Source organism: Apteryx rowi, unplaced genomic scaffold, assembly GCF_003343035.1.
Source record: "Apteryx rowi isolate R43461 unplaced genomic scaffold, aptRow1 scaffold_144, whole genome shotgun sequence".
NCBI classification, from domain to species: Eukaryota; Metazoa; Chordata; class Aves; order Apterygiformes; family Apterygidae; genus Apteryx; species Apteryx rowi.
Window position 1 is genome coordinate 565031 of NW_020447686.1, and position 12918 is coordinate 577948.

Genomic DNA, 12918 nt, shown 5'->3' on the forward strand with positions numbered 1-12918 from the left:
CAAATTAATGGTCGTGGAGAACAGTGAGATACCCTAAAATCTGTGAGAGAATGAATCACTGTTTCCACTGAAAGTATTTGGAATCAAGCAATGGTTGTAAGAAAACAAGGAATTAAAAAGTGAATTAAAAAAAAAACAAAAAACATCATTTAGGGTGATATGGATGTCCAACAAACATACAGAAATAACATAAACCACTACATGACCTTGATGGAAAAAACACCTAAACGTTTTTAGTGGTATCTTTGTTTCATATGTAAAAGCTTAAACGGTGGTGCTAACAAAACTACCAATATCTCAGAAGCTAAAGAAATTTGTGTTTTATTTGTTCAAAATATACTGGTGAAATAAAAATACACCTTAATTTGAAAACTTAGATTTTACCATTTGAATCTTCTTACCTGCACTTCCCCAAAACATTTGCTGGCCCTTGGTAACAATACTAAACAACTGAAATACTGTTGTGTGTGGTGATGTGGGCAACATCACACTTTGTTCTCCCAGTTTGGCTTCAATTGTAACCTTTTAACAGTTTGCAACAGGCATGAGGGAGGACTACCAATCTGGTGGTTAAAATGTTATTGGAAAGAACAAGTTTTCCACTTTTAACATCCACTTCCCTCCTAAAAAAACTGGCTACATGGCAACACAATTTCTGATTTAAATTTGAAATGATTTYATAAAAAATTATTAGTATATTATTGCAGACAAAAATAAAGCATTTGCTTTTACTTCACAAAGTTTTGTAGAAATCTAAAAGACAACCACCAATTTATCTTTCTTCTCTCAATTTAGTTTTTAAAAGTTTAAAATGCTGGTACAAAGTAACTCTCTGTAGCCCCCCCTCCCCTCCCCCCCCAAAATCCTTCATTACCATTTCTGTTTCTTCATACATAATAAGAGTAACGGAAACTGCCAGATCAGAACAGGTTTCTCTCTAATCTGCTATTTGGATTCTGGCAGACAAGTACTAAATCATTCAGAGATGCAAGTTGTCTCATCGTGTAATAATATGCCTACTGTGCAGTTTCATCATAACAGTTACTGGCTCTTCTTATAACCCTTGTTCAAAACCATGCAGTACAGAAATCCTATTACGGCTCATTTATCTTTAAAAGGGTTAAGACAGCTGGCAATATTTAGCCAAGACAGCAAAGACACATGTAATGTTTATCTCTATAAGCTGCTTATAGAATACTAGCTGCAGAGATTCATTCTGCCACAGGGCAGACCAGATTCTTGTGTTTCTCTCCCCTTAAGAAAACACACTTCCAACCTCAATAATTACACTTATTTTACAGATCTCTAATAATGACAGGCTTGGTGCTTTTCACTTAATAAAAGCAATAAAAAAAAAAAACAGGAAGTGCGAAAGGCAGAATCAAGTGGTGACAGCCTGCAATTATGAACATGATTCAGTTCTCTCTGAATTTGAAAGGAGCAGCTCACCTCAGGAAAGCACTTTCACAGGTGTATCATCTTCCTTCCAGATACATTCAACCCTTTGTAATACTTTTCATCAAATTACATCCTCTTAAATAATGTTATACAACTGCATATTTTGTGTACATACATGTGTGCACATCTAAGAGATATAGCTATAGCAGATAGACTTCACATCCCAACTACAACTCAGAGGTAAGCATCTTGTTTACTATGAAAATGGAACATACCGCCACTTTAAAAACAGAATTTTAGACTTCACACAACACCCTCCAAATCCTCAGCAAATCCTCTGAAGATGACAGGTTAAGAAACAGCCGATTATCCATCTGTTATTACGCTCAGCGTCTCAGATGGCACTGCTTTGTACAGGGCAGAACTTTTGGCTGATAAGGACTTTTTGGTCTGTCTTCACAGCTGTTAAAATCAGGGCTTGGACTGATAAACTGTGAAGAACCTTCTGGGGCAGGTGTCCTGCCCCATCTGCTCCCCTGCTCTCTCAGAGGTCACTGACTCCACAGCAATTCACATCTTAACCTCAAGCATCCTGACTTGGGCTGAAGTAATGAACTGTGAATCTTGTGGTGCAGAGTCACAGAAGGAGAAAGTCCCCACCCTGCCTTCTGGCTACATGTTCCCATTGCTTTCCTTGCTCTGATGCTGACACGCATCCACCCAGAAGCGAAAAGGTTTAGAAATCTAAGCCAGTGGGAAACTATCCCTACAAAAAGATATATGAACATATTTTTTTTTAAACTTGTTTTATCTCCCTAAAATCACTGCCTGTAGGAAATCAGATGACTGCCGCTGCAAGTGGTGGGTAGGAAAGTACAGGCTGGGGCCAAGAGCTTGTTCCTGGAGACAGCAGCCTACCCTTTAGCTGGCTCGGCCATATTATAAAACTGCACCTTCAGCAGGTGAAGCAAGGCCACATGTTTGCTCTTGCTGAGTCTGTTCATAAGCCTCTGGTGGGGGGTAGAGAAGACAGCTGGGGAAGTGATGTTTCGAACTAACACAGCTGTTTCCATCAGTTGAACACAGGTCAAAGCCCTCAGTTTAGGGCACTAACAGGGTGGCTCAAGTTCTCTTCCAGTGATAATGCATGACTTTGCATTTATTAACAGTAAATTTTTGTCTACCATTATTCTGCCCCTTCTGTCCCATACAGTAAGATCTTCATAGTTCTTGCAAGGTTGTATATATGCCATGTCTCATTTTCTGATTCTGCTCCCTTACTCTTTAATCTCCTTTCCCAATTACTACTATATTGAGCAGAAATTATTTTAATGGAGCTTGCTGATACAGACATTTAACCCAAGATTTTTGGGGGATATGATGCATCATTCATAGGCACAGTCATAATCTGGAAGTGCATAACTTAAGCACAGAAATTTTTTAAAAATACCAGTTAAGGTGCRTTCCCTTTTGCCATCTTTTCCCTTGTTGGTTGAACATAGTGTGATGGAAGTGAAGCATGCCCTATCTTTCCAATTTGTCTCTTAAATTCCCAAGACAAAGAAGGGGCTCAGAAGTAGAAGTAGAGGAGAAAATGGAGGATTACATGCGTATAGACAACACATCTCAAATAATCTCCAGATATTAGCAAGTAGTCCTTATTTTCCTTTGAATAAATAGTTGTAGGCACATTCACTGGGATTACTTGCAAACACTCACCTCTCTTACCCCAGCCCAAAGTAATTACTTGTAGAAGGTATGTAGAGTTCTTACGGTAAAAGAGATTAGACTGCACAACTGCTATAGCAAACACTGTGTCAGACCTGTAGCAAAAGTACTACATTCACTAAGGTGTAAATAAACCTTCAGTGTTTGTCTCTGGAGCGAAAAACATTCATTAATGATTCCACTTGACACTAAGGCTCATGCCTTGTGTTTACTCTTCACAATCTCATCTTCTCACAGTCTGCTGTTCCCTATGACAGCCTGCGTGGAGACCGTTATTTCACTGGAGAAGCAAAAAATCCTCCTAAACAACCTGTATAAACTTAAAAAAAAAAAAAAAAAAAGCCTGTTTGACATCCAGGAGGCAGAGTGATGTCCCAGTTCTACAAATATGGGGGTTTAAATGAAATACCAGCAGGCTGATTTTCCAACAGAGTGATGGAGGAGTTTGGGATGAAGTCTGAGGAGAACCTTATAAAAAGTGGAAAACGGGATTTTATATTGCTTTAGCCACATGGACTTGAATCTTCCTTTACACTTCTGGCAGAGGGCATAGCTACCAAAACACCACCTTCATCAAAATGTAGAAAGAACTGGTGACCACAGGCTCAAAGAGCTGTAATGTGAGGAAAGATAGCATCAAATTAACATCCYATTATGGAATAGGATCATTAAACGAAAGCAAAAAACTTCTCTCATCAAGCCTTTGATAAAACTCATGGTGACAAGTGACAGAAAAGCTCTCCACAGAAAAGCAGAGAGATTACTGCTGAGTATCCCTTTATGCAACTGATTTTATTTTCTTATTTTAAAGCATACAAGACATGTAAGTAAAAATGAAAAAAAAAAGGGGGAAAAAAGTTTAATTTAAAACACAAAGGTATTTTGTCACACACCACAGGGAAAATGAGTCCATTCAACAACCACAAGGGAAAAACTGCTTCTTCTTGATTGACTGTTTCTTACCAGGATTTAGCAAACATATTCTACCAATCCCCAAAGGTACCCGCAGGCTTGCAAGCAACAACAAAAGGCAAACAAGTAGTTGCAGTGTGACTGCACTGTTAGCTGAAACAATCTTAGAACTAAAGCTGCCTCAGAGGGAATGGTGCCACCATAATTAACTTGCCTGCAACCTGCCCAACCTTTTTATATATCCTCAGGATAACTGGAAAAGGCAACCTCAAACCTGACTAGCTCTAGAGCAGAAGAAAACTTAAAAAAAAAAAAAAAAAAAAAAAAAAAATCTGAGAAATCATTTCAAATTTTCTTCTCATTGACATGCCTGATTTAACACTCAAAATCCCATTCAACCATTTGCTAATAAGTAAAGTAAGCTCCACCGATCAATAACCATTCCCTACACAAGTGGGAGGATGATGAGTCACTCTTCCTGTTTATGCAATACACTATGATAGTGTCACTGTTTGGGTAAGTTGAACCCAGATGGACAAAAGGATCTCTTCTTATCCTACCTAGTCTGAAGCTATTGCATGTCTGATAGGAAGAAAGAGAAGCTCAAGACACAAGGTCTCCATCCCTTCAAAGATAACAGAGTAAGCTCCCTGGCTTAAGTAACACATATCTGTGTCTGGTAATAGTTGAAGACAAAAGACTAATTCTGTGGTTGYGTGCCTTTACCACCACTGTACACTCTCTGAAACTGTACTATGTGCAAGGCAAGCAATAAGCAAATCATGATGTATGGACATACTGCTACAAGTCCACATAGACATGGTGGCATACACCACAGCCTGAGTAAAAACTCCATCCAAGCCTGGAAAAATCCCAGAGAAGGTATAACCAGGCAGCAGTCAAACTCATGTTTCTTTGAGGGTCAGCTGAGCCTTTTACTTTCTTTATGAATCCAAAGACTAGAGAGCTGTCTAGCAGTTGTTAAGGATTTTAACATTTATTCCGGTAAACTGCTCTCCATGAGCCACTCTGCTGAACTAAGAAGAGTGGGCAACCTACTCCATTTAAGATAGGCAGTTACTTCAAGGAAAACTTTGGTGAAGGCCCTTGAGACACACACAGCCCTAACAGTGGAAGGGGATGGGATGGTCCAACTTTACGGGCTAGATGAGCAGATAGTGAGGTGGACTGAAAACTGGCTGAATGGCTGAGCTCAGAGGGTTGTGATCAGTGGCACAGAGTCTAGTTGGAGGCCTGTAGCTAGCAGTGTCCCCCAGGGTCAACACTGGGTCCAGTATTGTTCAACTTACTCATCAATAACCCGGATGAAGGGACAGAGTGCACCCTCAGCAAGCGTGCTGATGATACAAAACTGGGAGGAGTGCCTGATACACCCGAGGACTGTGCTGCCATTCAGAGGGACCTCAACAGGTTGGAGAGGTGGGCAGAGAGGAACCTCATGAAGTTCAACAAAGGCAAGTGCAGGGTCCTGCACCTAGGGAGGAATAACCCCCTGCACCAGGACAAGCTGGGGGTTGACCTGCTGGAGAGCAGCTCTGCGGAGAAGGACCTGGGAGTGCTAGTGGACAACAAGTTGAGCATGAGCCAGCAATGTGCCCTTGTGGCCAAGAAGGCCTATGGTATCTTGGGCTGCGTCAGGAAGAGTATTGCCAGCAGGTCGAGGGAGGTGATACTCTCCCTCTACTCAGCCCTGGCGAGGTCGCATCCAGAGTACTGTGTCCAGTTCTGGGCCCCCCAGTATAAGCTATATATGGAGCTACTGGACCAAGTCCCGCTCTCTGCTTTTGCATGTGGTGTCTACGTCTCCCTCCCCAACACACAGTCAAAACTATCCATGTAAATGGTTCTGAGAGGCTGGCACTACCCTGTGCTTCTCTCAACAGTTCTCTCCACCATCCTGATCCCACATACAGACAGCACATCAGCCAGTCCATAAATGTGCTTCAGCCTTTCCTACCAGCTTCTAACACTTGATCCCCCATTGTGCTAGGAGTTCCTGTGTTCCAGCACAGAAGCTCCAGTTCTCTCCACCATCCTGATCCCACATACAGAGAGCACATCACCCAGTCCATACAAGTGCAACACAAGGACATACCCCAATATAGGATGGACTGGAGAGCACCTTTATCTCCAGCTTCCTGCTGATTTAGGCACTGTGCATGCCTCAGTCTAAACAATGATCTTTTAGCAGGTTCTGTATTTAATGAAAAGCTAGGGCAGAGTGGAGCCAAAGGATGGCAATTCATGATGAGCTATGTTGCTAAGCACATAAGCTATTTTTGCACCTTTTATTATGACACATCTTCATGGTAGCTATAATAAGTTGGAACTTACTACTGGAATGACTCATTCATCTGATGTTCAAGATTCTGAGTGCAACTCTGTAGAACAGTCTAATTGGCTACCCCTCAGTTGTCTTCTTCAGTAAATATTATTCATTAATTATTTTTATGGCTGAGCCACTGTTTTAAAGTTCTTTTGAATTCTTGGTCCAAAATTGGTACCACATTATAATCAGTACATGTTAATGGAAATCATAACATGCCTTCAAAGGCTAAAGACTAGTAAAAAGGAGTTTTAACATTCATCTTATTTGCACAGTTTCACACTTGTTTCAAACTTGTTTCATAATATTTAAAAATTAAAATTAGCTTCCCACATACTTTCTTGGTTTTTGTTAAGATACCTTTCATACCTTCTTTTGATCTGTGGCAGTAGCTTGTCTTTTCTTTTCTCAAAGACAGCCCTGTAAGTATTTTAAGGCCCAGGCTGCTGTTAGGAAATTGCTTAGCTTCTTCATGACAAAACAGAAAAAAAAAATAGAAAAGCACAGAACTGATTTCTTTGCAAAAATACTTCCCCATTGAGACTATCATATAATCATTTTTTACAACTAGAGACCAAGGTGTCTGAAGCAAAGTGATGACTACACAAAAGGAGTATATTCATTAGCCAGGACAAGCAGTAAGCATAAAATAAAAGCAAAGAGGAAATTTTAAAAGAAAGTTGTATTAAAAATTCTTGTTATTTATACATAAAGTCAGCAAAATTAAGAAAACTGTGAAAAGTTCTAATTTCTTAGTTCTCTAGTGAAGCAACCACCTTGGTTCTTATTTCACTGAAAGGCACTGTCTTCTCTCTCATACCTACCTGCTTTTTAAAGTCTTAGTCATATTAACTGTGCCTTCTCAGAAAACCACTAAACTTACTGAATCAACTTCTGTCCATTACTTAGGTAAATCAAGAGGGGTCACCCTCCTCCTCTTTTTCCTAAGAGAACAATCATATACACTCTTTATTTTACAAAAAGACATGACTTACACCCTCCAACTGTTTTGAGGAATTTGTCATCCAATTTTCTTCCTCTTTCCCCCCACCCTATTCAAATAATTAGCTGTCCTACAGCTCATCATTAGAATCAAGGTAGTTTATTCTATGATGGAGAGGGATATTTTACCTCCCTCATGAAAGGATACCAGATCCTCAAAACAAAAAAATTTTAGTAACCCACGCTCATAGAAGAACTACTATGAATACAGAGAACTGATGTTTTTAAGATGTAGTGACTACTTCAATATTCTGTTTTTCTTCAGATCAAGTAACATGGGGAACCGTCAACAGCAAGCCAAGTTACAAACAATAGCCAAAATTATCATTTGTTCAGAACTGTTTGGCACAGACATTAACAATGAGCTGCAGGATTTCCTTCTGAATTCCAAAGGGATTTCCRCTTCCCTGCCTTCCTTTACTAAGGTTGAACACGAGGAACAAACAAGGTGTTGCTACTTCCTCTAAGAGGAAGGGATTGTAAAAAACCCAAGTTGCCAGTAAAGACAGAAAGAAAAGCTGATGATCCCCATGATGTTTATATAGCCTTATATAGCCTGAAAATATAGCCTTCCAGACCTTCCAGAGTTAACTAATAAGTTAAAAAAAGGGGCCTCTTATTCCCATTAGCAGGGAAGAAGGTATCACTTGTTTTCATGAAATCAATTTAATCACAAAACTTTTAGAACACAGACACCCACTCCTCCAAAAAAACATGAGTTTTAGTATGAAAGCTGTTGCTATTGCAACCCAATTTTTACAGAGACATAGCAGACAAATAGAATAAAACAAATCAGAATGGGAGGGGCTTTAAAAAAAATACAGGGTTAGTTTTTAATTATAGTCTTTATGCTTGTGTTATACAACAAAGCTAGAAGAAGAACACCTAACCTTGTCGTGATTCTTTCCTCTCCTTCCACCACTAGGTGTCTTCTAATTCTCCACTTTTACAAGTTACATTCAGACTACCCATAGTAAGGGTTAGCTTGCTCATTCTCAGAATTTTATCTTACCGTTCAAAAAAGAAATGTAAGAGGGGAGACCTGTTGCAGGATATGCAATGTAATTATTTTTGTATAACAAAATTCATAGTTCTACAGTTACAAGAACAATAAAAGTTTACACATCATGAAATAACTCCATTCCAAGGGAGAGTCAAAATGTTCTTCACTATTTATAATTAATTTTCCTGCACAATTGGCTAAGTAGTGCAGGTGTATAAAAGACTTTCCATCTTCTATGACCCAGTTGTACCCGTTTATTGTTGTCCCAAAGATCTGTTGCAATACCAGTTAGAGATCCATAGATGGCAGCATTGATGCAGTAATTAGTCTTCATCACAGCACAGGTCAAAATGCATTTCATATAACTATTTGAACTCCCGTACTATAGAGAACTTTTCTCATTGAAGGCTAAACCCAATTTTCAAATGTACAAGGCCACACATGTCTTGCAACCAGGCAAGAAAAGCACTCGATCAGGAACTGTCTGACAGCAAAGAGAGGCCAGATCCAGCATCAGTACTAAAAGATACTAGGTCAACAACCCACCAGTAGCTGAGAAAGTTTAGACGTTATCATCTTGGACAGGAACTACATCATCTAAACATTCAGTAATGAGCATGGTGAGCTATGGGCTGCCGGTGTATTTCCTGTGGTAACTACCATATAAATAGAAAAGAAGAAAAATCAAAATAGAAAGAAGAAAAAATACAGAAATGTCTCACTTCCCTCCACCTTCATTTTTACCCTTCCTCTACTGCACCTTGTTCACAATAGAGCCTTGCACTCCCTCCCATTTCTGCTGCACTCCTGTTTGGGTAAGTGCTATAAGTTTGGTGGCCCACAGCACCACACAGTACAGAGCTCAGTTACAGGCAATGTCCAGATGTTCCAGGACAAAAATAAAATTGTATTACCACCTAGTTGGAAGAATAGGATGAAAGTGTTTGGAGAATGGCAACTAAACAAGTTCCAGTTTGGCTTCACAAGCTCATCCTGTCTTAACCTGATCTCTACCAAGAGCAAGTCTACCTAAAGAAATCACTATTAAAATACCAAACTTCAAATCCAKGTTCTGCCTTACTCTGCTATGTGTGAAAGAAGCCTCTGGTCAAGATAAAGCTCAAGAGTTTCAGCTCCTTCCCTTTAGAGTATTTTTTTCCTGTAGTTCAAGAGGTGTTCAGAAAAGATAGAGTCCTCTCATAGGACCAGCCTCAGTAATTACATTGGAATATAATGAAAAAGGCATTAAGAACCTTTATTTCTTGCCTTCTCAAGACAAAAAGGTAAGTGCATTTCAAATAGCAGAAAGGAATGGCACACAGAGTCAGCCTTCACTGTGTATTTGGGTGGTACAGTTCCTTTGTTTTTTTCCCCCCACCACATAGTAGTGGCAGTAAAAAGGGTGATGACAGAACAGCACATCTGCATGTTAGAAGTGAAGAAAAGACAGTGACTCCTTGGGGAAAACACTATCATCAGTTGGCAGCCAGCTCTGCAGTCTTCCTTTGGCAGTTCACAGCATCAGCTGGACTTGTCCCAGTGTTCAGGTGCCTGTTCCATGCACTGAGTGCTCTCACACTCAGCTTCTCCTCCGTAAACAGTGCTGAGCACACATACCAAGGAAGCCCACTCTGCAGAGATCTTAACTAACCAGAGCCACTGCTATGTGGCAGGAACTGAGCTGCTTTGTCCTGTCCGGATCATTTGTGCCAGCCCCTTCACCATCTTAAATACTCTCTCATGTCAGCTCAACCCCACCGCAGCATACCAAGTTTCACTTTACTGTGTTTATTAATCCATGCCGGAGACAGGTGGCACAGACAGAGCACTTGGAGACTGTCACTTCATCAAAGCAAGCTACCTGTCAGCATCCAGGCACCACGCAAAGGAAAGCTACCAAAGAAATCTGCCAAAGGCAATATGAATTAATAAACATGAATTGGGCTGTTCTGGCATTTGCCATGAGCTTAAACGTGACTGCATACATTGAGAGATTGCTGCTGTGTAACACAACTGTCTGTAGCCCACTACTCTGCTCTCAGACATCTTGGAGATGCAACTTTCATTTCAGTTTGGTTTTGAAGTACTGCTTCTCTCAAAGGCTGACAAAGCTGAACCGAAGAACCACAGGTCAAATGCACTGTATTGTTTTAGGGTAGTTAATGGCAGTCTGTGCAAAGGCTGCCACAAGAGAAGAAAAAAAGGAAGAAAAATGGAACGTCAATTTCATCACTGATTTTTTTGAAGGAAAATCAGGAACTCCTTGCCCAAACTGTACCAAATTCTAACTAAACATACTGAGAATGCAAAATGTGACAGTAATTAGAATATGTTAGGTCAGGCTGCAGCCCTCTTAAACTGCTCTGTTTCCCATTCCATCAGCTCTGCTGCATACAGCATTTATATTCACTCACGTGCCGAGGAGCGGGAGAGGAGGGACAGCTGCACCATGGTGCAGCCTCTWTGTAACATGCATATTGCAAAGTTGGACACATTTGCAATAAATAAATGCATTCAGAACCACTATAGCTTTTAACCTTTATGTTCTTAACCTTCACTGCTGTTCAATATAATATGGGAATAAAAAATGAGGCACAATTTCATTAAGATTAAGAACTGTAACCCAAAAATGCATGTGAACTCACCCACAACAGCAAACTGCTAAGTTAACAGACACGTGGGAGACAGCTGCTTCCTGTACCACTGGTGCACTGGACTGTGCAAAAAGCTTCAGTTCTCCTTTCTTTCCAGTAAGTCCAAATGATGGAAAGTTCAGAGGGAAAAGGAGAACACGAGCTAAGACTGTTTCTTACCAAGCAGAGACAGAGCATAATCCTTCTGTCCCTCCAGGTGCAAAACTTTTCTCTATTAGCTCGATAAAGCTTATATCATGTGGTAAGTGGACAGGCAAAACACTCTTCTATACCATGAGTAAACCCACGAGAAAGAGAAACCAAGCACTATATTGCTCCTGTAAAAGCAACAGCATAAAGACAATCCTTCAATACTTTACATTCACATCATTGCAAGTTATGAAGTTAGTTTTTTTAAACACTTACCACCAGTTAGTGAAGACATGGTAATAGACTGCATGTGCACGCTGCCTTATCCTCAAACATGAAGTATATTGGCTTAGCTTTGAACTACTCAAAAGTGGCTTTAACATAGCATAACACAACTAAGACAATTTTTTCTCCCTTAACTTCACAATAACAACAAAAAAAAAAACCCCCACAGATGAAACTGAGCATTTATTTCAGCAGAAAGCAGAAGCTGGAGTGGTGAAAGTACTCACCCTTCTGAAGGAAATCAAAGCAAGACACTCATCTCTAGCTGATAATACAGTACAGCAAGAGATCAAAAATAAAATCAGGTGCTTCCTATGACAAAAACTGAGGCGTCAGGGGAATACAGTATGATATGTCCGTCAGCCTGCTTTCTCAAACCACAGTTAGTGTAGCTTTTTACTACAGAGCTGACTTGGGTGCTTATGTCCAAATGTTGATCACCCAGCATCTGCAGCCACCCTGAAGATGTAGACAAGAAAGAGTACACACTCTCAGGTACTGCAAACACCTCTCTTCAGTAAACCCCCGGCAAATGGAGTGGCCCTTCCAAACTCAGTGGGAAGGCCTTCAAGCCTGTCAGCAGTCAAGAGGTTTTGCCTGCCTCTTCTCTGCAAAGCCTGAGTGAAAAGCCTGAGTGAAAGCAGAACACAGGCTGTAATTTATATGCTATGACAAACCAGCTAGCCAGAAAAAATACCACTAAACTCAACTGAGTGGTTTACATAGGCGAATAACAACAACCAAGTTAGAAGCTTGATTTAATTCCCGTTACCTTCATAAAACACTACCTTCACTGTAGAGTTGTCAGCCACATCCTTCAAACAAAATTAGAGACACCTCTAACATATCCTTTCAACCCTCCCCCAAGAAATAGCAAGCCAAGAGAGAGTTTACAGTGTACACTCTTCCTATTCCAGCCTCAGCATATGGCTACTTTCTATCCAAATCCAGAATTAATTCTATACTCTCTCTTCAGCTACAGCAGCCATTCTCTATCCACTGGCTTGTTTATGTACATTCATAGGATAATTCAGGCTGGAAGGAAGCTCAGGAGTTCTCTAGGTTATTTACCCCAAAATAAAATATTCTTGTCTAGGAGAGTTGAAAAGCCTAGCTATTCTCTTTCAAGAGCTGCACATAACAGAAAGACACACACACTCTTAAACCCTTAAAAAAAAAAAAAAAATCACTAAATGCCAATGAATTTTCAAATAGCTTGAAAACAGTTTGAGTGACTCATTCTACTGGCGARGTCTCCAGAGTTGTTATGTTAATGATAAAAGTACCCAATAGCTTTCAACACCAGTCAGTCCTTCAGAGGTTTTTTGTAAAATATATCTTTTTAAAATACTTATTAATCCTAAAATATTAGGCAGGTTCTATTGAAAAATTGTTTAAGTATTTATTCTAGAAGACAGAATTATTTATATTTCTGAAGGATGGACTGGGTAGGATTTAGA

At 40.0% G+C, this 12918-nt stretch overlaps 1 protein-coding gene across 1 annotated transcript in view; it reads right to left on the minus strand.

Moving 5' to 3' along the window:
• The window catches only part of UBAC2 (UBA domain containing 2), a 113957-nt gene that overhangs the window by 68605 nt on the left and 32434 nt on the right, over positions 1 to 12918 (minus strand). The window lies entirely within an intron of this gene.